This window comes from Pyrus communis, chromosome 11 (assembly GCF_963583255.1).
Source record: "Pyrus communis chromosome 11, drPyrComm1.1, whole genome shotgun sequence".
NCBI classification, from domain to species: Eukaryota; Viridiplantae; Streptophyta; class Magnoliopsida; order Rosales; family Rosaceae; genus Pyrus; species Pyrus communis.
In genome coordinates this window covers 18,285,413-18,311,999 of record NC_084813.1, presented here as the reverse complement: position 1 = coordinate 18,311,999, position 26,587 = coordinate 18,285,413, and the positions used below count along the sequence as shown (strand labels likewise).

At 41.0% G+C, this 26,587-nt stretch overlaps 1 pseudogene; it reads right to left on the bottom strand.

The window, feature by feature from the left end:
* Window positions 1-1,852: 1,852 nt before the first annotated feature.
* Window positions 1,853-3,425, bottom strand: LOC137749227 (7-deoxyloganetin glucosyltransferase-like; annotated as a pseudogene).
* Window positions 3,426-26,587: the final 23,162 nt, after the last annotated feature.

Below are 26,587 nucleotides of genomic sequence, written 5' to 3'. Positions count from 1 at the left end.
GAACTGATTGCACTAGGTAGCAGTGGTGCTTAGACAATCCTGCTTGGTATATCTGCGATGGGGGACTGTTAGGGGTGATCATCCTTGGTATATCCATGATGGGTGATCACTGCCTACGTTATTAGACTATGCATATGGTTCTGCTTTGTTTATCCGCGATGAGGGACCATACGCATTCTAGGAGTGATCATGCTTTGTATATTTGGGATGGGTGATCACTACCTAGAGTTGGGATGTGGTCTTGCTTGGTATATTCACGAAGGGGGACCATACGCATTTCAGGGGTGATCATACTTGGTATATCCGCGATGGGGGACCATATGCATCCTAGGAATGATCAAGCTTGGTATATCCGTGATAGGTGATCACTACCTAAAGCTATAGGATACAGTCCTGCTTGGTATATCTGCAATGGGGGACTGATAGGGGTGATCATGCTTGGTATATCCGCGATGGGTGATCACTGCCTACGTTACTAAACTATGCCTATGGTTGTGCTTGGTTTATCCGCGATGGGGGACCATACGCATTCTAAGAGTGATCATGCTTGGTATATCCACGATGGGTGATCACTACCTAGAGTTAGGATGTGGTTCTGCTTGGTATATCCACGATGGGGGACCATACGTATTCAGGGGTGGTCATGCTTGTTATATCCGTGATGGGTGATCACTGCTTGCACGATGAGATTATGCTTATGGTTCTTCTTGGTAGATTCGCGATGGGGGACCATATGCATACCAGGGGTGATGAGGATTAGTGGTACTTGGGACATTTCAGTAGGTGACATATTTTAGTTGGATTCCGTTGAGTGGTTCAGAATCGTATCCTGGTTTGGATTCTGTTGAGTGGTCCGGAATCCCCTTTGGTGTCTTGGTTTCGTTGAGTGGTCCAAAATCGCATCATTTGACTTGTTGGTTCCTTGGTTTTGATCCCATTCTTTGGAGATGTAGGCTTCAGCCGAATTGTGTCACTCTAGCCCTGCATTTCAGTGTTTTGTACGTGTTATTGTTTGGCGTGATTATTGAATGCTGTTGGATATAGTTGTTATGATTATGATTAAACTTTTTGACCAATGTGGCTAGAGATTATGTTGCGCTACATTGAATGTTCCTCGTGATGTTACATGCCTGTAGTGTCGTGAGACATAGTGAATTATGTGATGACTGTTCGAGTATAGTGAAGAACGAACTACGAATGACTTAATTCCTATTTAGGGTACGTAGGTAGTCTAACAAGGATGTTAGATACAACCATAAAGTATACGAAAATTACTACGCAATTTGGATCGTGAGCTGTGCTTTGCACATATCCCGGAGGTGGGGTATGTTAGATATACGGATACTTGGTGACATCACGTGTTGATCCTAGACGTATGTTGGGATCAGGGCGTGATACGGTGTGGGTCGAGTCGGGTTCATTTTTGGAGGATTAAGACTCAACTTATTTTTCTGTAATGAGCCCGAGCCGGTTCGGGTTTATGTATTTTCATTAGTGGACCAACTCATTTGGATTGTTTGGAATAGTCTGGCTTCTACCTATTAACGAAACTCTCAACTAAAAAGAGGTGAAAAGACTAAACTAACTCTGTCAAAAAGCTAAAGAATGAACCAAAATATAGTTGTGGGCAATAATAAATTAAACATAAATCCCATAAAAACCACCGCAGGCCAGTAACTTCATATACACTCTAAAAGAAGTCAATCTAACAGGTGGTATTGCCTATAGGAATAGTCTGCTTTAGACACCACACAATAGCCTCTAAGCACTACATTTTTGTAAGTTAATTAAGACCAACAATAACATCGACAACAACAAAGTTAAGCCCAATAAAGGTTGCCAGGGACAACACCTAGCCTTTCCTTAATAGCACTTGATTCACTAAATTGTCTAAGTTGGTCCATGAAGAGCCATGTGGATCAGTTGCTTTTTCTGCTAGTTTCTTTAACTCCATGGCCTTGTTTTTCATTTTCTTACCCTTCTCTCCCACAATCATCTCTTTGACAATCTTCTCGACATCGTCTCTCTTGGCATCCTTACTGATCTCCATGCCAATGCCCCATTCACTACAAGTGTAGAGACAATTTGTTCGTTGTTCGCCAAATAAAGGACAACAGAGCATAGGCACTCCAGCAGACAGACTCTCAATGGTTGAATTCCACCCACTGTGTGTTAAAAACCCTCCAACTGATGGATGGTTAAGGACTTGCTCTTGTGGGCACCAACTTGTTATTAGACCTTTTTCCATAGTTTCAGCCACAAACTCGTGTGGAAAAATCGCCGATTCACCAGCTACCAAATCAGGTCTTATTACCCAAAAGAATGGAAGCTTGCTATTTGCAAGTCCCCAACCAAACTCAATAAGATGTTGTGCCGTGACAACTGCTAAACTGCCAAAATTCACATAAACAACAGAGTTTGGCGCCTTGGCGTTTAACCATTCGAGGCACTCTGTTTCTTCTTTCCGCAGACTGTAACCCATAGGCTCCAAAGGGTCTTCTGGTATCTGATTGAGAAGCAACTGGAGAGGGCCAAAATCGTAAACATGTGGAAGCATAGATGACAAAGCATCCAAAACATCTGGCTCCAACGCATCAAAAGTATGAACAACAACTGCTGAAGCTTTATGAACTTCAACAGCTGCTTCCAAGGTGAAGTTAAAATTGATGTCATTGGGATTAGTAGTTTGACAGGAAGCCGGAAGGTCCCTTAAACGGATAGCTTTTACTCCTGGAATCCAATCTATGACCTTATCCAGAAAACCATTTGTGAAATAACTCTCATCTGCAACGGAACACTTAAATAAGTCTACGAAATTTCATTATTTGTTTAGGAACAACCAGTTCACCATAAAATCAAACAGTTGCTTCATTAGCATTTATATATCTGACCTTTGAGTGGTGCAAGTCCTTTTTCCACCAAAGTGGGGTATTGCTTACAGCCCATGAATCCGACCGCAGCCAAAGTGAAGAACACTGCGATAGGGAGTCCAAGTTCCTCAGCAGCTGTGATGGCAAAAGGCATGAAACCATATGAAACAATGGAAGTCACTGGAGGACCAACACTGTTGTTGGAACTCGCCGCTTCATTGAGTTTCAAGAGGAGGTTACGAAATGGAGCCAAGAAATTTTTTCTCATGGAATCACATAGCGAAGGGATGTTTTGGGTTGTTGCATCAGCCTCTGAATCTGGAAGGCCATCTGGAATTGTTTGAAACCGAAAATCGAGGAAGTCATCAACAGAATTTGGTCCTAAAGATTTAAGAAAGCGCCTGTGGTTGAACTCCGTATTGACAAAAGTTACATGAAAACCTCTGTAGTGTAGGAGCTTTGCTAACTTGAGCATATAGCCTTTATATGGCTTTGTAATGGAAGGGGAATGCATACAGCATGAGGCTTATTACTGACTACAATATTGGAACTCATTTCTTAGATTGTGTGGTTTTAACTCACACTGAAGTAGCACAAGTTTATATGTCTAACAACATTTTTGTGCAAGTCCGGCCGCCATCTGACAGAGTTGTAGAAAGAAACAAGGGTATAGAAATAAATAATGGGTGGCGTCAACGGAGTTTTGTCCCTTATTTTGTCTTATATGTTAAGTCATCTTCAACTAAATGGGTTAAATATATTTTCGTTTAGAATTATAATCTTACAAAAATAATTCTACTAAACAAAAATTTAAGGTTGAGACTCAAAAATTATTTTTGAGTTAAAATAATTAAATTTAAGTTGAATACCAACCATGCCAACCACAACAATTTTCTTAATATAAAGGACATTTTCTCAATTTACTGGACCTACTACAACTTCTCGTCGATATGATTGCTCTACCATGTTATTCAAGTAATAAGTAGGTCCACTTTGTCAACTCTCTCACCAATTTTTTATGTATTACAACTAGTATATGCCCACATGTGTTTGTTTGTTTGTTTGTTTTATTAATTGAAGGAAAGAGGAAGAAAGTGAGAGAGAACCGGGAAGAGAGGGAGAGAGATTTTTATTTTTATTGTTTTATTTTATAAATTAGAGATGATAAAATCACCTCTAGGTGAGGTTTAAACGAAAACAACAAATTTTTTAGTTTTGTGAAATTACGTTATATTTCTTAACTTTTTTGTTGTGGTAAAAGGCGAAAAATCTTTTTACCTTCTTTTGATTGATAAAAAGATTTTCATTAATATGTAGTTTATAATAGCTTGTTACATATTAAGAACATGCAAGCCCATCTCCACCTAAATGATTCCCCCACGCTTGTCTACAAAACTTGACTTTGTCTCTTCTATTCCTACCCATAAATTTAAAGGAAAACTAATGAAAATGACTTGAAAACTTTGAGTTTTAACGATAATGACAAAATAAAGGGTAAAGTGAATAGTACCAGGATTGACTTTTTAGTGTAAAAATGTAATTTTTCGTTAAAGTGAATAGTATCGAAAGCTTTTTGTTAAAGTTCTCTAAATTTAATTTATACTCATATATACCCACACACAAAGTGTGTGTGAAACTTTTTACTTTTATTTTTAAAATTGAAGAAGAGATGAAAGAGTGAGAGAGAACGTGAGAGTGGAGAGAGAGAAGTTAAAAAAAAAAAAAAAAATTAGAAATGATAAAATCACCTGTGGGTGTAGGTAAGGTTTAAACAAAAAATAATAAAATTTGTTTTGTGAAATTAAGTTACTGTCCTTAACTTTATTGTTGTAATAAAAGATAAAAATGTATTTTTACCCTTTTTTGATTGACAAAAAGAATTTCATTAATATGTAGCATAGATTAGTCATTAATTGGAAACGATAATTAATCAATATGTTATTAAAACATGCATATTACTATTTATTTGTCCTTATTTGGCGGGTAAAATATTCCCAAAAATGTTAATATAATTAAAATAGCTTGCGTGCTAGTAGAATCTACTTGACGTATGTAGAAAGTAAGTGAGAAGGTTGTTAACATTATTTTGGAGTTATAGAAATAATTTCCGTAAAGATTAACCGAATAAATGTTAAAAATATCAACCATTCAAACTACTAATGTGTATAATTTCATAGGCTTTTGTTAATCGTTTATGTAGCATGGGTAGAGCTTATGTTTTGTATTTGAGGATACTAATGTGTGAAAATTAGAATGTTTTATCGCCTTATTGGAAATTAGAACCACATTTCAAAGGGCATATGCAATTTAGTAATACTATGTAAATTAATTTTTTAGATTAAATTTATAAATATTATAATGTATCACAATTAGAAAAAAAACACGTTAATCAGTACTTAAATAATAATTTAATTATCAATAATCACGTCATACAGTAACCTTTGCAATTAATTCTACTGGTAAAAAACGTGAAGGTTGCATCCTATTAAACGGACGACATGTGCGTTGTTTTTCCTTCTCACCGACTAGGTCCATCGGGCCGCGGTCCACCGAGAAATTTTTTTATAGCCGTTAGAAAGAAAGAGCTCCCTTACATTTAAACCGACGGCTCAGATTCACTCAATTCAAACCTCGATGCAATCAAAACACTACCCTCACAAATCCCTCCGATCCTATAAACAAACGGTCCCTTTCTCTCTCTCTAACTCTCTGAGATCTTCGTCTAAAATTCACAACCCTCTCTCTCTAGAACTCGCATTCTTGCTGTGATTCGATTCCATGGAAGGTACTCTCCTGAGTGTCCTCTCTCCCCAATTATTTCTTGTTTTTGATTTAATTTCTTGTTAAATCGTCGAGCGAGTGGTGTAATAATCGCGAAATTTTCCTCTTTAATTCAGATCAAGCGGTGGAAATGTTCCCCAAAACTGCAAAGACTTCGTTCCAAATCATGACTCCAAGCCCTCTTCGACCTCTGAAGCAGGTTCTTTTTGTTTTATTTTATTCAATTTGCCCACTTTTTAATTTTTTGAATTACAAGAAAGTGTTGAATTTGAGGTTCGGATTCGATTATTACTGCTTCTTATAGTTTTAATTTTGTTTCCGGTCCAAGAAAATGTAGAATCGGGAAATTTTCTGACTCAATTTCATCCCTCTTTTTCTTGAGTTAGAACTTAAAACCCGATTACAACACGGTTGGACAGTGACGTAAGCGACAAAGGTGGGTAATTTCTGAAATTCTTTGTTTTTTAATCTTTAATTTTCTTAAAGGAAATTGGGAAACTTTTCAACTAAACTGTTACATTGTGAATTTCAATTGAGTAGTTGAAGTCAGGCTCTGATTATATCATTATTTTCAGAATGTACTCCTGATATTGCTACCAAACCCGTCGAGTGAGATTCTGATTGTATTATTGGTGAGAGTATCACGTCGAACGGAACTCAACAAGGTTCTCCATGTCAGATGGTCCTTCCAGTTTTCCAGATGATCTCAACTGGCGTATCAGGTTTATATAAACCACGAATTTCTGTTTGTTTATTTTGTTTCATTTCCCCAATTCAATTTATGACTTTGATTACTTCGCCTTCGTGTTCCTGTAATGTCTTACAGGATAGATTTAAGGACTGGGAATCTTCAGGTGTTGAGATTGTGCCGGTATTATCACAACCCCATGGCGGTTGGACGGGACAAAGTGGTTATATGTGTAGGTAGACCTTCACCCCATCCGCTCTAAGTTTCATTCAAAGTGGTTCCGCTTCTGAAGTACAGAATTAATGCTTTCTGTGGTTATGCATTTTCAGGCTGCTTTTCTAGAGCCAAGCAAATTTATAATCCTCTCTCCACAACTGCTGTGTTATGCGGGCAGAAGCAGATGACTGAGGTATCCTTACTGTTCTCGTTCACATTTCTCTGTTTGCTTTTGTTACATTTGTTATCGTTATATTTCAAGTATGCGTGTGCTTGTTTATTTGACATGAGATCATGTGGCTACTGGTAATGAAAACTTATATTCAGCTGAATGTCGATGTACAAGTTTGGTTATGGCCGGACCGGCTGAATCGCTTTTGTCATTTTGCATGTTCAAAGTCAAACATGGGATTGAAGATAGATATTGTTCTGTGAACATATAACTTTGAAATCGGACAAGAACCTATTCTTGAGTCTTGATCTGCGCCAGACAAGGTGCTATCACTGCCTTGTTTACTAGTTTAACTCACAGTTTAGGTGTAAATAATTTGTTGCAACATCACCTAATGTAGTCTTCACCCCAGGGCCGATTTTATTTGGCCTCTAGGGTTCCTCACCAATAAGAATTTTGCTCTAGAGTTCAAACTTCTAAGTGTAAGTAGTAAATATATCTGAAAATGCTGCACGCTTTAATGATCTTGGGCCAAGCCATTTTACTTGAGGAAGTAAAGTTGTAAGGCGCATGTTCGGGAAGGTTTCTGCAGTAGATGATGTTGAGGTCACTGTCTATCTATGGACGTACATACCTGTTTTTTGTGAAAATGGTGACATTCATAAATACATGATACGTGTAAACAAAGAAAAAGAAATATGAGCTTGCCCTCAATCTAAATTTATATCATCTAATTTGACTACCAAAATTCGAGTAATTCTTTAATCCAACATTGTGCTTTGTTACAATCACTTTGTGGAAGAAAGTGATTGGAAGCATTGTATATTTGTTCTGTTTTGAATCTTTTGAAAAATTCACTAAACGTTTTTGGTTTTGTTCTCATGCTTTAGGATTTGAAGAGAGAGCATATACTGCCATGTCTGATGAAGTCAAGCTCACTACGAATTTCTTTCCGGACCCTGCAATTCTAAACACCATTCAGCTGCTAAGTGAGCCTTTTGTTTTAATCACTCACAATTATTTCCTAACTTTCCTTCTCTCTTTGATTGTAATTTGTTGTTTCTGGATATCCAAATGCAGAAGCTTCATTGGAATTGCCCTGGTATGCCTTCTGAAAACTCATTTTATAACTACTGCTTACTGTGACTGTGCTTAGAAACATGCATAAGAGTTAACTGCTAGATAAACAAGAGTAGGAATGATTTAGAAACTTAGCAATTCAATGATAGGCTAGGAACACCATAAGTGTCTGCTTCGACTATCCTTTATGGGAAACTCGATAACGTTGAACTACTTACATTTTCTGCAATATTAGAACTGCTGTGGTTGATGTGAATGAATGAATTGCTGCTGGATGCAGGATCCAGTTTTTATTTATTTGCCTTGCACGTCTTAGATGAAATAGGGCCGCCTTGTATGTCCTGATTGCAACCTGCAAAAGCCCAAAGTTTTTCAGTCAATAACCTGTTTTTATCAACTCAATTTTTCACAATAGAAGTTTCTCCAAGCAAAAAATTTGATTTGAAAAGATAAGACTTTTATCCAACAAAACAAATGCTTTTTTGAATTAAAAATAGACTTAGGCAAACAAGAATTTTATTGCAAACAAGAATTTTTTTCATTAGTGTTAGAAAATTTGGCTACCTCCCAATAAATGTTTTAGTTAATTTCTATAACTAGAAGTCTAATGGTCCACTCACTTGTTTCTTTATAATCATTGACTTGTGTGTGACATCGTACGTAGGGTGACTCCAAATATGGTTTCAACTTGTGATCATTCACCTTGAATGTGTTACCACTTTACTCATTAATAATGTCGACAACCCCATAAGGATAAACCTTAGTAACCCAGTGTTGGCCGTTCCAATCGGACTTCAACTTCTCTGGAAACAACTTCAACCTTGAATTAAACAATAACATTTTCTAACTTGGTTGAAACTCTTTTCTAAATTTGATTGTCATGAAACCCCTTAGTTTTCTCCTTGTAGATATTTGCACTTTTATATTCTTCATTATGAATTTCGTCTAACTTGTTGAGTTGCAATTTACACTTATCACCAGCAGAATCATAGGCAAAATTTAGCTATTTGATAGCCCAATACGCCTTATGCTCTAGCTCCATAGGTAGATCATGTTTACCCATATATGAGCTGAAAGGGAGACATCCCAATCAGAGTTTTATACGTTGTTTTGTATGCCTAGAGAGCATCTTTTAATTTTAGACTCCAGTCCTTGCAAGTGATGTTGACTGTTTTCTCTAGGATCCGCTTTATCTCTCTGTTGGAGTCTTCAACCTGCCTAGATGTTTAAGGATGATATGCAGTGGCTACACAATGGGTGATCCCATATTTTGCAAAGAGTGCATCAAAAGGCTTATTCAAGAAATGCTTACATTCACCGTTGATTATAGCATTTGGAAAACACAAAAAAATAATACCTTGGAGGAAATTCAAGACCACTAACCCTTGCTATAGGTGTTGTAATTGCCTCGACTCACTTAGAAATGTATTCCACAGCCACAATAATGTATTGGTTCTTACGGGACGATGACTGCCCCAAACATCAAATAATTCAACAACCAGAATACTTTGTTTCGACATCTTATTCTGCTTAGACGCACACTCGTGGACAGGAATCACAAACTTGACACCAATTATTTGCATTCTTGAAAAGTGAAGGCCAAAACAACCTAATTTGCAAAATCTTAGTTCTTGTCCTCTTCGTGTGACATCCCACATCGCCCAGGGGAGTGATCCTTATATGTATATTCTCATCCCTACCTAGCACGAGGCGTTTTGGGAGCTCACTGGCTTCGGGTTCCATGGGAACTCCGAAGTTAAGCGAGTAGCGCGCGAGAGCATTCCCAGGATTGGTGACCCATCTGGAAGTTCTCGTGTGAGTTCCCAGAAACAAAACCGTGAGGCCGTGGTCGGGGCCCAAAGCGGACAATATCGTGCTACGGTGATGGAGCGGGCTCAGGAAGTGGTCCCCCCTGGGCCGGGATGTGACATTTGGTATTAGCGCTTAACCCTGGCCGTGGTGTACCGACGAGGACGTCGGGCCCCTAAGGGGGGTGGATTGTGACATCCCACATCGCCCAAGAGAGTGATCCTTATATGTATATTCCCATCCCTACCTAGCACAAGGTCTTTTGGGAGCTCACTGGCTTCAGGTTCCGTAGGAACTCCAAAGTTAAGCGAGAAGGGGGCTAGAGCAATTCCATGATGTACCCATTAGGAAGTTGCTCGTGAGTTCCCAAAAACAAAACCGTGAGGGAATGGTAAGCCCAAAACGGACAATATTGTGCTACTTTGGTGGAGCGGGCCCAGGAAGTGGTACCACCCGGGCAGGGATGTGACACTTTGGCCCAAAGTGTCCTCCACATGCATATTGATGGGTAAACTTAAAAACATTTTCTTGCTCCTCTTTTGGAACACATCGTCGAATAGTCTGATATAATTATTGCATTAACGTTGGGCGCGTTTAGGCCAATGGCCCAGGCTTGGAAAGACCTAAGAGCCCAAGGCTCAAAGGGTTCATAGAAGGCCGCCTCGAACACTCAAGCCGCCTGATACAAAAAAAAAAAAAAGTTGCCATCAATTGCACGGAACACGTGAGAAAACTAACAGCTTTATGGCAAAAGTCTCCAAGGGCAGAACTACGTAAGTGCCATTTGGACTATGTAGGGGCAGTGTAACCAAGGTCCAAGTGGGAAGCTCGACTCACCTAGACCTAAAAAGGCATGCTACCCTAGTTACAAAAACGTCATTTCACTGACGATAGCTTAGCCGTGGAAAGACGTTAGTGAATTCATACAACTTGTTGGCGCAGTAAATGTCAATTTGAGAAGTTCCAAGATTAAGAGGCCTATATAAAGATTTACGACCTCATCCAATATCGGGGTTAGACGAGTAGGAGTCGAGCGCTATTTAGTCTTAAAGTGACATTATGTGCAATACAATGGATGTAACCAAATTTTGAGGAGCGAATCGCTTATATCTTCAAGTCTATTTCGTTTCATTCCATATCTTAAGCCCACCACGAGAGATTTAATTATGTTTATTAACTTTACAATTTTAAGTGTTCAATCCTTTCTTTAGAAGAACAATTGTCAATCCAAAATTTTAATACTTATAGATAATGGACTGCAGTTCACCAGCTCTGAAGTTACGGACTGGTACAAGGAATTCGGCATTCGCCACCTCACTTTTACTTTGCAATACACGTAAGGTAACGAGCAAGCTGAAGCTTTGTCACTGTCTTTGGGAAACACATACGATTTGGTTGTGTTTTCTACCTATCTATATTTGCTCCGTAGTTTGTATACCACCAAGCAAGATGACCAGCAGTCTCGAGCCAACACGCCGAAGAAGAAGACGAGAAGAGATGACCAAACTCGCCACCTATGAGGAAAAGATGAATGACATACTTGCTGGTGTTGGAGAGATGAATGAGGTGGGGAACCTTCTCCACACGCAAAACACCTTACTTCAGAAAAAACATGACGACCTCATTGAACAAATCAACAAAACTAACAAGAAAATCGACATCACATTTAAGGGAAAAGCTCGTCCTTTCCCTAGGATGTCAACAAGAAGCTTAGAGAAGAGGAAGACGCTTGGGACAAAGGGGCGAAAGTCGTCGAGCAAGAGCTGGGAGGCTCGACGGGAACTCCGATTGGCCCTCTCGATCTAAGAAACATCCTAAGAGAAGTTATGGGTAAGGAATTAAAAGGGTGTGGGATGCTTGGAGATATTGAACAATCGTTCAAACCAAAGAACCTTGATTATTCTAAAGATAAAGAGTCACTTCCATTCTCCAAAGACCTATCGACAAGCCGACGAGCAAGAACACTCGAGTGCTTAAGAAGCGAAGCTACGAAGGGCTTACTGATGTATATGACCATCTAAATAGGTTCATATATGCTACCAAGGGTCAAGAAAACAACACTACCAAATGTAGGCTATTTTTTACTATCATCAGGGGAGATGCTGCCAGGGTTGGGTTAAGCAAATAGCCCTATAGTCCATACAAATTTCTCGAGATTGAGATAAGTTTTCCTGGACACCTATATGATCATCTTAAGAGGCAGTACACACGGACTGACTTTGCCTCCCTGAAACAGGGTCTAGATGAATTCCTGAGCAATTATATATCCAAATTCAACAAAAAGTATACCAGATGCATAACATGTGGTGAAGGTAATTTTTAAGTTTATCTGACTTGGAATTCCTCCCCCCCCAGACCTTTAAGGATTTGCTCCGTAAGACAACCAGTTATTCCCGAGCCGAACAACTAAACAAGATGACGATCCAGAGGCAACAAGCACTCGAACCTAGAGGTAAGCAGGTTGAGAAAATAGAGAAAAGATGGTAGAATATCATAACGAAAAATGGTATAGAGACCCACAACCAGTTGTTAAGGCTACTCAAAGGAAAATGACTGAGTTTTTTGGAAGAACGATTGCCTTGAAAGAAGTTGCATTTTTATCATAAGCTAGTTAAATGGTGTAGAGGCATCACGTTGGTCGAGCCGTATCAAAGCGGTAGGAACATCAAAACTACTAATTGTAAATAGAGTCCTTACCTGAACTCTCTATGGGTGTAAATGGTTCGACATGGAGAGTTTGTTTCTACTTAGTATAAAAAGAGAAAGAAGTTTGTTGAAAAAACAAACTTTCCATATTGTTCCCCCTTACACTGAAAAGCTTGCACACACACATCTGTCTGACCACTAATTTCTCAGAAATTTAAACCAATCATCACGGTCATGACTAAGAATAATCCACGTCCTATAAAACACCCAAACCACTTAAAGGATAAAGGAAAACACACCATAAAAATATTTAAAATGACCCCTAAAAGGCCTTGTTCAACAAAAAGAAAAATTTATTACAAACTTAAAGTTTTTTGTTTTGCCACAAAACACTTAAAAATTAAAAGCACAAAAATTATGTTGAGGGGGTTAGTCTGCTTCAGTTGACTACAGTTGTGATTGTTAGGCAAACAACCAAAGAGTCTATGGCTGGTCTGGACTGATTGACTGCTGCTGTAGAGTCAACGACCAAAGAAACTGTGACTGCTTAAGTCGACTGCAGTTGTGATTGTTAGGCAAACAACCAAAAAGTCTACGGCTGGTCTGGACTGATTGACTGCTGCTGTAGAGTCAACGGCTAAAGAAACTGTGACTGCTAAGTATGGAGTTATTAGGCCACTTGATTGGCAACAACACCCAACCGATGGGATAGAAGAATAAGACTTCGCTCGGTAGGAGGATCACTAGAGGGCTCAACTACTCACTTGGTGACACGCTCCGAGGCTTTGGGAGTGGCAAACTCGATGATGGTTTCTTTAACTCTTATCTTTTTTCCTCCTCGTCTTGCTCAAAGTTATCATCTTCATCCTCGACATCCAGATCATAGTCAGAATGATGGTTTCTCCACCTTATTGTAAAACTCCACATAGCCTTAGAAGTGAAGTTTGATTTACGCTCTTTGCCAGGCGACGATTGAAGATAGCTTTCTGTATCTCGACTGCCTGAAGTTTCTTTATGGCAGCTTCGATCACCTGCCTCTCCAGGTGCTCATTCCTTTACTCTAGCCAAGAACTATTTTTTTACTGTTTTGACGATCCTCCAAGTTATCAAGTCCAAGTGCTAGCTGTAAAAGCTAGTCTTCATAAGCGAACTTTCGGACCCTGAAGAAGTTCTAACCATCTGTCAAAGAAAAAAGAAAGAATGGATCTTGTAGGATCTCTAAGAAATTCTTCAATTTATTCCGTGAATAGATGGGACATTAAGGAATATCCAGAAAGGCATTTAGGGAATCAGTCTAATTCTATCTTTGTTTGTTCCATTTGAAGTAAAAAAATGATCCAAAGAATTGATCTAATAGTATATATTGAGAGGTGAGAAAAGAAAAAAAAATATGTCTCTTATTTAAAACATTTTTTTATAAATCATGTTTTAGAGTTTGCCAAAAGATTTTGGAGCAACGACAGGACTGGGTATTTTTCTCTAATGTCTGCTAAGATGCTCTAGATTTTAGCTACTAGTCTTAATCATGTGATTATATTGATGAAGATTTATTTGAAGTGGAGTTACTTTGTGGAGCTGATCCCTGCCTCTTTATCTCCTTAGCTGCCTAGGCATCTTGAAGCCTTTTAGGTTTAGCTCAAGTTGGACACTCAGCTTCTTTTCGGAGAAAAGGTGTCAGAGCCTCCGGTACTGAGCAAAAAGAGCCTGTGAGGGAAAAGACTATGAAAATTAATGAAGGAAAAAACGTTTCGTAAGCATATGGAAATGAAATGGGAAAAAGAACTTACTCTAGCTTGCAGATTAAAGGTAATGACAAGTGCTACTTGCTTGTAGGCGTTCCCCTCGACACACCTTTACATCATCCACAGAGGATCCCTTTGCAGTTCGATTTCTTAGAGAAGGGCGGCTCGCGAGCAAGCTACCGTCATAGCAGTCAAACCCGACCCTTCTATTCTCAAATGAGATGAGGATTTGCTTCTACTAGCGCTTGAAAGGGTGCTTTACATCGACCAATTCTTGGCGAGTTACTCTTTTTCCCCATAGCTCGACATACAATCTACTTGGCAAAGTACAAAGGAGTTAGAAATGAACAAGTAGAAGTGAGTCTATTCAATTTACCTCTTAGAAGGCTCAAAAACAAAAGTTGATTAGGATAAGGGTAGTGGAAATTTCTCTAGAAGACAAAGAAGTGATGGCTGCCAACTGAAGCTCTTCCTCTTCGGAGAAAGAGATATGCCCAAACTAGTCAACTACATAGAAAAAAGGGGGAAGTTGTATTTAAGTTTGAAAACTCATAACAAACTACGAGACACTAGGATATGAAAGAGGTAGACTATGTTGTTACAACCTTTATTCCTAAAACACCTAGCAACTCGAGCGTCTATCACTTCTACCTAGTCAAGCTCTCCCAGTTGCCACTCACAAGGAACCAGCTCTCCTTTGATGGGTTGTCGGTAAATAGTAGACAAATATCGAGCATGTGGTGGAATCTGACCTGGCTAGGAATGTTTTGTAGTTTATTGTAGTGTTAAACAAGGCGAGGGTCGACTTTGAAAAACCGACAAAGGCAACCAGACACCATATTTGAAAAACTTAGTAGAAAAGACCACCCAATAGTGTGGCGGTCATCTAGGTTTTTTCCTTTGCAATCGGGGCTTGGATGATGACATTAAAATGTAAGCTATACCAATGTCTCAACTCTTCTAACTAGACACCTACAACCGAACCTAGGGGACTTGTAATGGGTTGCCGAGTCGCCATAGTGCTCCAAGTTTTCTTCGTGACAACCAGAGGTAGACCCTTCACCAAAAATAGAAGCAATAAGACAATTCGTCAAGTCCACTATGGGTTTGTGACTGATAAGGCAGAATAAAGGATGACCCGATCAAAGGCTCATCGAGCATCTTGAAAGAATTGACAAAATCAGTGGTAACTTGTGCAGAAAATATGCACAGCATTGTTAAGTTAGAATCACTTTCTCGACATGTGTCCTTAAAAAATTTTGCATATGAAGAATCCTCTTTATAGCATCCAATAATGGTAGGTTCATTTGACCTTTGGTTTTAACCTTTTGGGGTATGGAAGCGGGGGATCATAATAACTTAGGTACTGGTTTGTTACTACTTTTGTTTGGTAACTCATTCTTATTGAGCCTTTCATTATTATAAGCTTAGCAGCTTATTTGTTTGGCCTTTTCTGTTTCCCACATGAGTGGCGTTAGGGTTTAAGACAACATCCTTTTGGTTTCAAAGTAAGAGTAGAGAATGGCCAACAAAAAGGAAAATGAGGGTTATTACTTTTGTTCTCCATTTGTGCAATCATTCATCAAAAGATATTTGTGCTACATTTTAGAGCACATACCTTGGGCTCCGATTCTGCTTCAATCCATTCCATAATCTCCCTTATCAACTTACCCCGCAAAAGTGTACTTCAAAAGTTGGGCCCTGACTAATTTGTTCTCCAAGTGATTGTGCAGCACTTTGCCAGCTTAACAACTTGGCAGCAAAGCATGGATACCATTGGTAAGAATGTAAAGAAACTCTGGTTCGTGGGAAGGGACTTTCTCAAATTTCATACCCCTGGCGGGTTTATGAACCACCTATTCCATACCCCGAGAGGTTAAAACCGAAGGTATAAGATCAACAATTAAAGAACTTCATGCAAACATTGATGAATGCTTAAATCAACATGTTGCATATAAAGATGATTCCTTTATATGCAAAGAAATTTGTGGACTTCGGAAAGTGATTCTAACGGAACAATGCATTGTAGTTTTACTAGACAAGCTGCCACTGAAAAAGAAAAATCTAGGGAGTTTCACAATCTCTTGCATATTGGAAATTATGATTTTAAAAGTGCTTTAAGTGCTAGTATTATTAATTTAATGCCTTATTTTGTTTTCAGCGATTAGGTCAAGGAGAACCAAATTTGATATTGATTATCCTTCAATTGGCTGATCGTTCTGTTGCATCTCATAATGGCATAATTGAATTTCAATCAGTTGGTAATGACACAGCCAACTTCACCAATTTTGTTAGTTCTTTTGAGACGCTTGATGAGCCTCTAATTGGGTCATCCTTTATTCTTCCTCATCGGCCACAAACCTAACTGCCAATAATGGACTTGACGAATTCTCCTACTGCGTCTGTTCTTGAGGAATGGTCTACCTTTAGTTATTGTGAATAAAACTTGGAGTCTATGTTAACCCGGTAGACCTCAGCAAAATGGGAGATGTTGGCTTGCCCAAAGCATTCGAGCACTGCGCATTACAAGTCCCAGGTTTGATCATGAGTGCTTAGTTAGAAGAGTTGAGGCATTGGTATAACATCCCTTTCTGATGAGTTTTTTAAATCTGGCATTCGGTTCCTTTGCACTTATTCCTCCACCATGTGATAACCCACACTGATTTTTCAAAATTGACCATCGCTTTGCCCTTATTTAAAACTATTATAAAATACAAAACATTATTGGCTGGATTCTACCATGTGCTCGGCTTTTGTCTACTATTTGCAGACAACCCATCAAATCAACGACCCTACAAGGATAGATAGTTCCTTATAAGTTGCAACTGGGAAAACTCGGCTAAGGTAGAAGCGACAGACGCTCGGGTTGCTAGGTACTTTAGGAATAAAGGTTGTAACAACATAGTCAGCCTCATTCGTATCTTAGTGTCGCGTAGTATGTTATGAGTTTTCTAACTTAAATATAGTTTCCCTTTTTTTCTTTGAAATTGACTATTCTGGGCTCTGAGGAGGAAGAGCTTCAGTTGATTGTCATCATTTATTTCTCTTCTAGAGAAATATCCACTAGCGTTAGGTTTCCGACCGGTCATCCTTCAAAGAGGTAAATTGCATGGTCTCCCAATACTTGTCCGTGATCTGAATGGACTCACTTATAATTATTCATTTATAACTCATTTGTACTGTGCAAGCATATTGTTCGTCGAGCTATAGGCAGAAAAAGAAAAAGGTTGGTAAGAATAGGTTGGATGTATGCTCAACGGTCAAGGCCTTCTTTGGTCTGTGTAGACCATTCTAAGTGCTAACAAGAGCAAATCCTCGATCAAGCGCTGATTGGAAATGAGCCAGAAACCCTAGTTCTTAAGAGACTGGCCAAGTTCGACCGCCATAATGGTATCTCGCTCGAGCGACCTTACCCCAAGAGATCAATTCATTCATGAAGATTTGTAAGGGGATTCTTTGGGGAGTGAGCATCGCAGATGAATTTGGAGTGCGCCAAGGGGAACGCCCATAAACAAGTTGCCCTTTCCTTTGATCTGCAGGCTGGAGTAAGTTCTTCTTCCCATTTCACTTCCTTATGCTTAACGAAATGTCTTTTCCTTGGTTAATTTCCATAGTCTGTTTCTTGTACAGGCTCTCTTTGCTCAATACCTAAGGATTTGACACCGCTTCTTTGAAAATAAGTTGAGTGTTCAACTTGAGCGAGACTTAAGAAGCTTCAGGATGCCTTCGAAGCTAAAAAGATAGAACAAAGCTGCCACAAAGAAACTTCAAGCTTCTGGAGTTAGGGTGAGGCTGAAGATACTACTCAGGCCTTCAAGGAAATGAACGAGCAGTAGAGGGCTTGGATGAATCCCCCCAGATCGGTAGTCGGGATATATATAGCTACCTTCAATTGCCGGCCGGCCAAAAGCTTACCAACAAACTTGTTTCCCAGGCTTTTACAAGAAGGTAAAGATAACTCATCTTGGCTTTAGATGTTGGGGATGATAAGGACAACTCTAAGAAGGACGAGGATAAGAAAAATGGAGCCGGAGGTCCTATCGACCAGGCCGGAACATCCGTAGACTATTTGGTTGTCAACCAGTAATTGCAGCTACATTCTACAAAATGAGACCAGCCCTCTTAACATAACTTTTGCAATAATTTTTTCTTTTTATTCGACAAGCCGTTTACACCACCTTGGTATAGGTGACCTCTGAGCGTTTGTACGAACCGCTTGGTTGCCACCTCAGTCTTGAAAACTTGTGACGTATATCACACTTTTGCCAACGCCTGATCATCTATGACCGAGTAAGTGTGCGAAATTGCCTTTCATAATGCCCGGGGATAATTATTCCCTAGATCGGTTAGAATTCCTCGATAATGAAGATCTTTCAAACAAAGTGTAGATCACCTTCCTACCTACCAAATCATAATTTGCAGTGGCACTCGACGTCAATAGAGCTCGATTGGGTCGACAATCTATCAGCTACGTATTTTGTAAGTCATCCTTATTGAACGAACACTTCTTTGTCGCAGTCGTCCGTAAAGTGGTTGTGGTTTCCATGACACTGGCAATACCTGGTATCATCTCTCCATCCATGGAAATTAGGTTACACGACCATTTAAGTGGTGGGAAGTTAACTTTCACAAAAAAAAAAAAAAAAAATCTTCCCCTAAACCATATTCATGGGAGGCATATGATTTGTTTATATCGCTCAAGGTGATTCTCTGCATTGGGTTAGTAATTCTCATACCTTTTTTTTTTTTTTTTTTTTTTTTTGCCGACGATCATACACAACTTTCTGCTTGGCTTTAGCCGACTTGCTTAGCCGATCAATCTTTGCTGCCTTTGTATCATCATCTTGTTTAGTTGTTCGGCTCAAGAGTAATTGGTTACCTCACACAACAAATCCTTGAAGTTGTCAGGAGGATTCCGAGTTGGATAAAAGTATAAATCGCCTCCAGCAAATCCCCCCATGAAGGCATTATATGTTGTCGCCTTATCACATCCTATGTATCTAGCGAACTCGTTATTGAATCTGGAAATATAATCGATCAATGTCTCAAAGCCGATCCCACAATTTTTTTTTTTAATTTTCTTACCTATTCTCTGAAGGTGCTTATCGGGTTGGGAGGGCAGACCAGGGTTTCGGTCAAGCCTCCCAGCACTTGCTCGACTACTCTCGCTCCTTCGTCTCGAGTATCTAGTGTCTTCCTTTGCTTTAAGCTTCTTGTTAATTCACAAGCATCTTTGCCCCCCCTTCCCCCCTCGGTTTCTGACATCCCAAAGGGAGAACGAGCCCCTCCCTTAGATGTGTTGTCGATCTTCTCGTTTGTTTGGTTGATTTGTTCTAGGAGGTCGTTATGCTTCGCCTGGAGTAGGGTGTCTTGGGCATGGAGAAGGCTCCCCACCTTATTTATCTCTCCGACACCAACAAGTATATCATATCTTTTCCTCATAGACCTAGTCGTCTCCTCTCGTCTTCTTCTTCGGTGTGTCAGCTAGGGATTGTGGGTCATCTTGCTTGGTGGACTACAAACTATAACACAAAGATAACAGTGTAGAAAATGCAACCAAAGCGTATGTGTTTCCCATAGACGGTGCCAAATCTTCTGTTTGCTCATTGCCTTGGGTGTATTGCAAAGTAGAAGTGAGGTGGCGAATGCCGAGTTCCTTTTACCAGTCTGTGACTTCAGGGATAGTGAACTATTGTCCATTATCTGTGAGTATAGTATGTGGAATTCTGAATTGACAGATGATATTCTTCCAGACAAAATATTGAATGTTCAAAATTGTAAGGTTAACAAACTTAATTAAATCCTCGATGTGGGCTTAGGATATGGACTGAAACAAAATAGACTCAAAGATATAAGGGGTTTACCCCTCAAAACTGGGCTATGGCCATTGTATTCTCATAATAGGCTTTAAGACTAAATAGCACTTAACTCATACATTCACTTTTTTCTCTTCTATTGTCCGACCCACATATTAAATGAGGTCTTAATCTTTTTATATAGGCCTCTCAATCTTGGAGCCTCTCAATTGGCATTTAATGCACCAACAACTTGTACTAACTCACTAACACCTTTCCATCTATTTAGGACTAAAGGAGCAAAGCTCTCATCAGTGGAATGAAGGTTACCCAGTCGGGGTGGCACGCCTTTTCAGGACTAAAGGAGCCAAGCGTCTCACTCGGACCTTGGTTACTCTACCCCATCTCGTCGAGCATTATCTTGACCACCCTTACATCTCATACTAAGCATCTTGCTGACTACGAGCCACCACATAGTCCAAATGGCACTTGAGTAAATGCCCTTGGAGACTTTTGCTATAAAGCTATCAGTGTTCTATGCAACTGAGGGAAACTCCCTTTTTGTCTTAGTCGACTCGAGTGCTCGAGGCAACCTTCTATGAACGCCTTGAGCCTTAGGTTTTTTCTTTAATATGCTCCATTGTGTGGGCCTAAAAGTGCACAACGTTAACACCATATTTTGAAAATTTCCCATCACTATGCGTTTGGATGACACTTTGAGTCGAAGAGGACAGTAACTAAGATTTTGCAAAGTGAGTTGTTTTGGACTTCACTTTTCAAGGATGCAAATAATTGGTGTCAAGCTTGTGATCATTGTCCATAAGTGGGCAATCAGTCCAAGCAGAATGAGATGTTGCAGCAGAGTATTCTGGTTATTGAATTCTTTGATGTTTGGGGCATTGATTTTATGGGACCATTCCCATCATCCCATGGGAACCAATACATTCTTGTGGCTGTGGGATACGTTTCTAAGTGGTTCGAGGCAATTATAACACCTACTAACAAAGGGTCAGTGTTCCTGAACTTCTTCCAAGGTATGATTTATCTGCATTTCGATATTCCAAGAGCTATCAGCGATGAATGTATGCACTTCTTGGATAAGCCTTTTGTTGCACCCCTTGCGAAATATGAGATCACCCATTGTGTAGCCACTGCATATCATCCTCAGACATTTAGGCAGGTTAAAGACTCCAACAAAGAGATAAAGGGCATCCTAGAGAAACAGTCAGCTTCACTTGCAAGGACTCGAACCTGAAATTAAACGATGCTCTATAGGTTTACAGAACAATGTATAAAACTCTGATTGAGATGTTCCCCTTTTAGTTCATTTGTGGGAAAGCGTGTCATCTACATGGAGCTTAAGCATAAGGTTTATTGGGCTATCAAACAGCTAAATTTTGCCTATGATTCTGTTGATCCTAAAAATTACAAAGCCTATATGGCACGCAGGCCGAGTAACTGATAAGCTAACTACGTTATTCGGTTAAATGCGGGGCGTGCCAACTTGTCGGTCGAGCTTGGCCGAGGAGTAAAATTTGTTGATGTTACGTTAAGCGCGTTGTTGACTTCTTTATCTTGCCACTACGGCCGAGGAATGAACAAATCTCGGCCTTTGGATTCTCGAGCCCAAAGACAAGGCTGCTAGTTCTGCGAAGTTCTCAAATCGTCGGTGCCGGATTTGATCACAGTGATTATATTCGTAAAAGTATAAGCACGTTGAATCGACACCAGACTGTACGGACACAAGTATTCAAATGTGATGTATGTCTTGATGGTGAATGTGGTTCGACCGTCAGAATGCCGAACTCTAAAACTCACTTGCGAGTATCCAATTATAAAATCACTCGGCATCCAGTACGCTGAATGTCGTAACTCGTAACACCTTACTTCGCCGAGAAGGCTAATAAGATGACCTCTGCCAATAAGGATTCGAAAACCCTTCTCGACCGAGACTTGGATAGGTAACCAGTCGGCCTCGACGCAGTGCTGTTTATCCAAACTGAAGGTGCTCCTTGGTCGACTGATTCTAGGGCAATAGTGTTGTTTATCCAAACTGAAGGTGTTCGCCGGTTGCCTTCACAGTGCTGTTTATCCAAACTGAAGATGTGTCGGCGAGAAAAAGAAAAAAAAAATCTCAAGATGTTTGAGAGGTTTTGCGCAGGGCAGTTGTGTGTTGAATTGGAGGTCATTTAATTGTTGCATAATGTCTTGTATTTATAGTACCGAATCCTTCTTAAGATCGAGTCAAAATCATATTTGGATTGAGACTTCTTATTCCGTTCTAACTCTGCTTCGACCAATCCTACCCCCATTAGGACTTTGTACTTACCCCTTTTTGAGGCTTTAATCATTGTTGGTCGAGAGTCATAATTGCCCTAGGACTTCCACATCCCCTTCGCTTATCCGAACTATTTCTTCTTGTGATAGGACTCAACCATCCTTGCTGAATGATCCGGGGTCACTAAGCAGCCCATATTATATTTGAAATAGCTTTGGGCCGAGCATAAACCTACACTCGGCCCACCAATATTATTTTGGGCCCAAACATTGCCACCTTGCTTCTGAGGTTGTCGACCGCCAATCCTCAATCGAATCTTGACCTTGAAGAAGCGAAATTGCCTTTTTCCTTTAGACTTAACTGCCTCAATAACCTTTACCATTCACATTTATGAAATATGATTGCACAACCTCTGTTGTTCCTGATGTCCTGCTACGTGTCGTTTCTCTGATAACCCTAACAACTCTTAATCATGGCCCTAAAAAACGTGCGCCAGTCGAAACGTCTCTTCCACATTAATATATTGATTTCGCCGCAGCATGCAATCGTGCGTCCTTGAACCACGGAAACCTCGATACTATCCTTGGAGAGTCGCAAAATATCCAAAATGATTAGGGATTTTCCCAGTCGATTTCCCCCTAAAATTTGAAAATCTAACGCTTCTAATCCTCAAAAGTTTAGCATTCTTCTCAATACGCCTATAAATACCCAAGATCCTCCCATTCGCTCATTTCACGTTTCCAGAAACCTTCAAAGAATCTCTTAGCCATTTTGCTTTCTAAATCCCAGAAAAGAAACTCTTACCCCAAAAATCCTCCCAAACATTCTTCCAAACCCTTCTAGGCTTTCCAAAATGACTTCCGGCACCTTCGTTTCCAAGCTCAGCGACGAATGCAGCAAATGCAAGAGCTTCATTGATCGGAGCACCATCAAAACTCTGCGTTTCAAGGGTGACCTGAGCACTACCTACCAAATCTTAGGGCCACTATTTAAGGATGCAGTTCCTTTGTCTATCACCACCCTCTTCAAGGCTCACTGCCTGACACCCTTGCTGCAAGGGTTCGACTGGTCAAAATGGCACCTATCGAGGCCCCAAGGAGCCTGGCCCACGACCAATGCCAACTGGGTAGCTTAGGTCGTCCGAATGGAAAACTTCTTCGGCCAAGAGTTGAAGACTCTTGGTATCTGTGTTGCCATCAAGCTTTCGACCATGGAGCAAACCATGGATAAAGAACTCCTCATGGCAGCGTTGAGTGTCTGGTGCTCGGCCACCAACACCATGGTCCTTCCTTTTGGCCCTCTTGGCCCTACCATCCTTGACATCTCAACTATTCTTGGGACTCTTCCATTTGGCATCCCTATAGATGCAGCTCTCTTTGGGCACCCGTCGAATCTCGACCTTAAGGCGCTCTTCGAAGATCAAGCCGTCGAAACATTGAGTCGAGAAGGTTGATAGCCATCGAAAGAAGAGGTTCAGAAACTACACAAGAACTTTTTTAACTACAACACCCTCATCCTCTACTTCGTTGGCCGAGGCGAGGCAAGTCTTAGGAAGGGAGAACATGAAGCCTTCCTATTCTATTGGTACAACAAATGAAAATTCATTTGTTGTACACGATCGAACAAGTGTTTGGTCGAGAACATGCTGGTGGCAGAGGCCCTCGCTAGTGGTCACACCCTGACACTTAGCTCGGCCGTTCTCACCAATCTTCTCCGCTGCCTGGCCGATGCGAATATTAAAAAAGTTGACCCAAACCAGAATGGTCCCATCTGGGTCTTCCGACTCTGGCTACAAGTCTATTTCACCACACTTCGGCCTGATATCTCTGCCTTTCATCCTACTACCTCGCTCGACCTTCAGTTGGCATCTCTGCCGCCGCCTCCTCACCAGGTCGAAGAAGTCTTCAAGTACCTCTTCGGCCTAGAAGTTCTCTTCGACGATGAATTTTTAGTGTGTCGTCGTCGGGAGCACCCTTGCTCCATTAGGCTTCCATCATCAGCCTGGAATGAAAGTGAAGATGCTGCCCTTCGCCAGAATTAGGGGTCGATTGTGCTAGCACCTGACCTTCCCCTTGGTTGTGATCCTCGCCGAGCAAGTTGGGAAGTGTGCCACCCCCACTTCATGGCCCGACAACTTGGATACCTTCAAGGTTGTCCGGTCCCTCTACTCACTTCTCGTTCCCTCCTCAGCCGAGAACGCCTTTCTGGCTGATCGGAGAGGGAGTGCAGAGACTCCGAGATAAAGTTTCAAGATCGGTGCAAAACATTTCACCTCTGACCAACTCTCCCTGAATCTTTAGGCATAAACACCTTCAGTGATTGGTGGAAAGAATACACCAGATCCTTCTTTGGGGTTGCGGTCGAAAACATCACCGATAAAATTTTCGATGATCGACCAAGGAGAAACTCTGCCTCCCAATCCAAAGAGCCGACCCGAGGTAGACAGCTACCCTTTCTTCTATTTCTCTTTTCGATTGTCACTACCCCTTTCTAATGTGATCTTGTTTTCTCAAATGGTCAGTTGTCGAAGAAAACGGACATGATCGCCGAGGTTGTGGCCAAGAAGAAATATGCTCTCTCTAAGAGGAGTAAAACCGCCATGCAACCCTCACAAGGAAAACGGCCTTGCTTGGAAGCTGAAGTGGCCAGAGAAGCTCCCTGACCCTCAAAACACGTCAAGATCTTGGCGAAGAAGGGAGAACGGGAGATCCACGTGATTTCCAGCCATATTACTTGGACAACCGCAACAAGCAACTCTCCCCCTGCCCTTGTCGTCCCGGCCCCAATGGAAGAATAGCCAACGACATCTTACCAAGCAACCCGAGCCGTCCATGGGGTTATGGCTGATTTAGGGATAGCTCCGCTGGTCGGGGGACCTGTAGTCCTGGGGCCAACGGTTGCACCTGTCCTAGAGAAGATAACCCCACCCGTCAGTAGTCTTGGAAGAGGTATGACTATGTCGCTAACGACTCTTCTTCACTTTACCAAGTTTACAATCCTAACAGCTTTTATTTTAGGATGATGAGAGTGACGAGTGTAACGAGATCCCGCTATCGAGTCGCCCTCGACCAACCAGACATACTTCCGCCAATCTTCCTCCTGTGGTCGAAGTGGCTGCTTAACTGGATCCTCCAATGGCCGATCGTGGGAAGAGACCCCTGGTCGAGCCTAAGGCATCGGCAGAAACGCCGCTCCACCCCTAAGATGAAAACCTCAACATTCTTCCACAAGAAGTTACCTCGGCTTTTGTAAGGCTCACTCCCTTTTTTTTATTAATTTTATTATGACGCATCTGAAACTAGGAGAATATTAAATGTCAGGTGCCCGAACGTTCATTTCACCGACAATTCTATGCGCCAAAGGGTGTTGTTTATATTTCCTAGCCACCTTAGTGGCCATCAAATGTAGATAACCTCCATTGGCCGGGTGAACCAGAGGACATGGCTGAAGCCTCCTCTCAGCAGGTCTAGAAACACATTCCCTCTGTTATGCATTCCATCTAATTTTTCTTTTCTGTGTAGCCTTCGTGGGAGGTCGAGCTCGATGCTCTTTTTAAGAGCACCACTAGCGCAGCTGGTTCCTCTGCTGCCCTTATCGAACCAGTGGAGGCCGTGGCCGAGGCCCAAGCTTTTGTTAGGCTGCAAGAGCTTCTCTCCCTCTCTGCCTCTCAGGTCCTCCAAATGGCGATTTCCTGAGCACGGAGAATATCGCCTATCTGTTTGACCTTTTGTGGCTGACTCGGCAACACTTCACCATTTTCGAACAAGCTTTACGGGCCGAGGATGACCTGAAAACGGCCAAGATTGTGCATGAAGCCAGTCGGTTAGAGGTGGAGCCCATAAAAGCGAAGAAGGCGCAGCTGACCGTGTTTGATCACCGGATTTCCCAGCTTCAGCGTCAAATCGCTGAGCTTCAACAACAAAGGTCAGTTGCTATTTCAGAGCTTGAGAAAGACTTTGAGGCGAATAAGGCTCGGCTTACGACCTTCGCTGTCGGCGTAAAGCACATCCAGCAACTGCAACTTAATAAGAAGACGAGGCAGGCTGAGATAATTTTGAGTGAAGTAAGGTGGCTGGAGTTGAAGGCTACTTTCGAAACTTTCCTCCCTTCGACCCGTTAGAACTTTTAGGAGTCTTTTTAAATGTATTTGTTCGTCCTTTTATGAATTTAATACAATGATATTCATTCTTGCATTTCCCACGTTCGTTGATTGGTAGTTTATGAACTAAACCAATTTGGTCTTTAAGGTGGTATGCCCCCTTGCCGAGAACTTTGTGTATGATGAACGATCCTTCCCAATTTGGCGACCATTTACTGAACCTGGGGTCTTTAATCTCTACGGGCAACATAGTTTGCCAAACCAACTCTCCCTCGCTGAACGTTTTTTGTTTGACGTGTTGATTATAAGATCGCTCGGCAATTTTCTTTTGTGTTATTAATAAATTACACACGTCAAGCCGCATTTCTTCCAGGTCTTCTAACTCTTGTCTTATGGCTTGACTGTATTCGG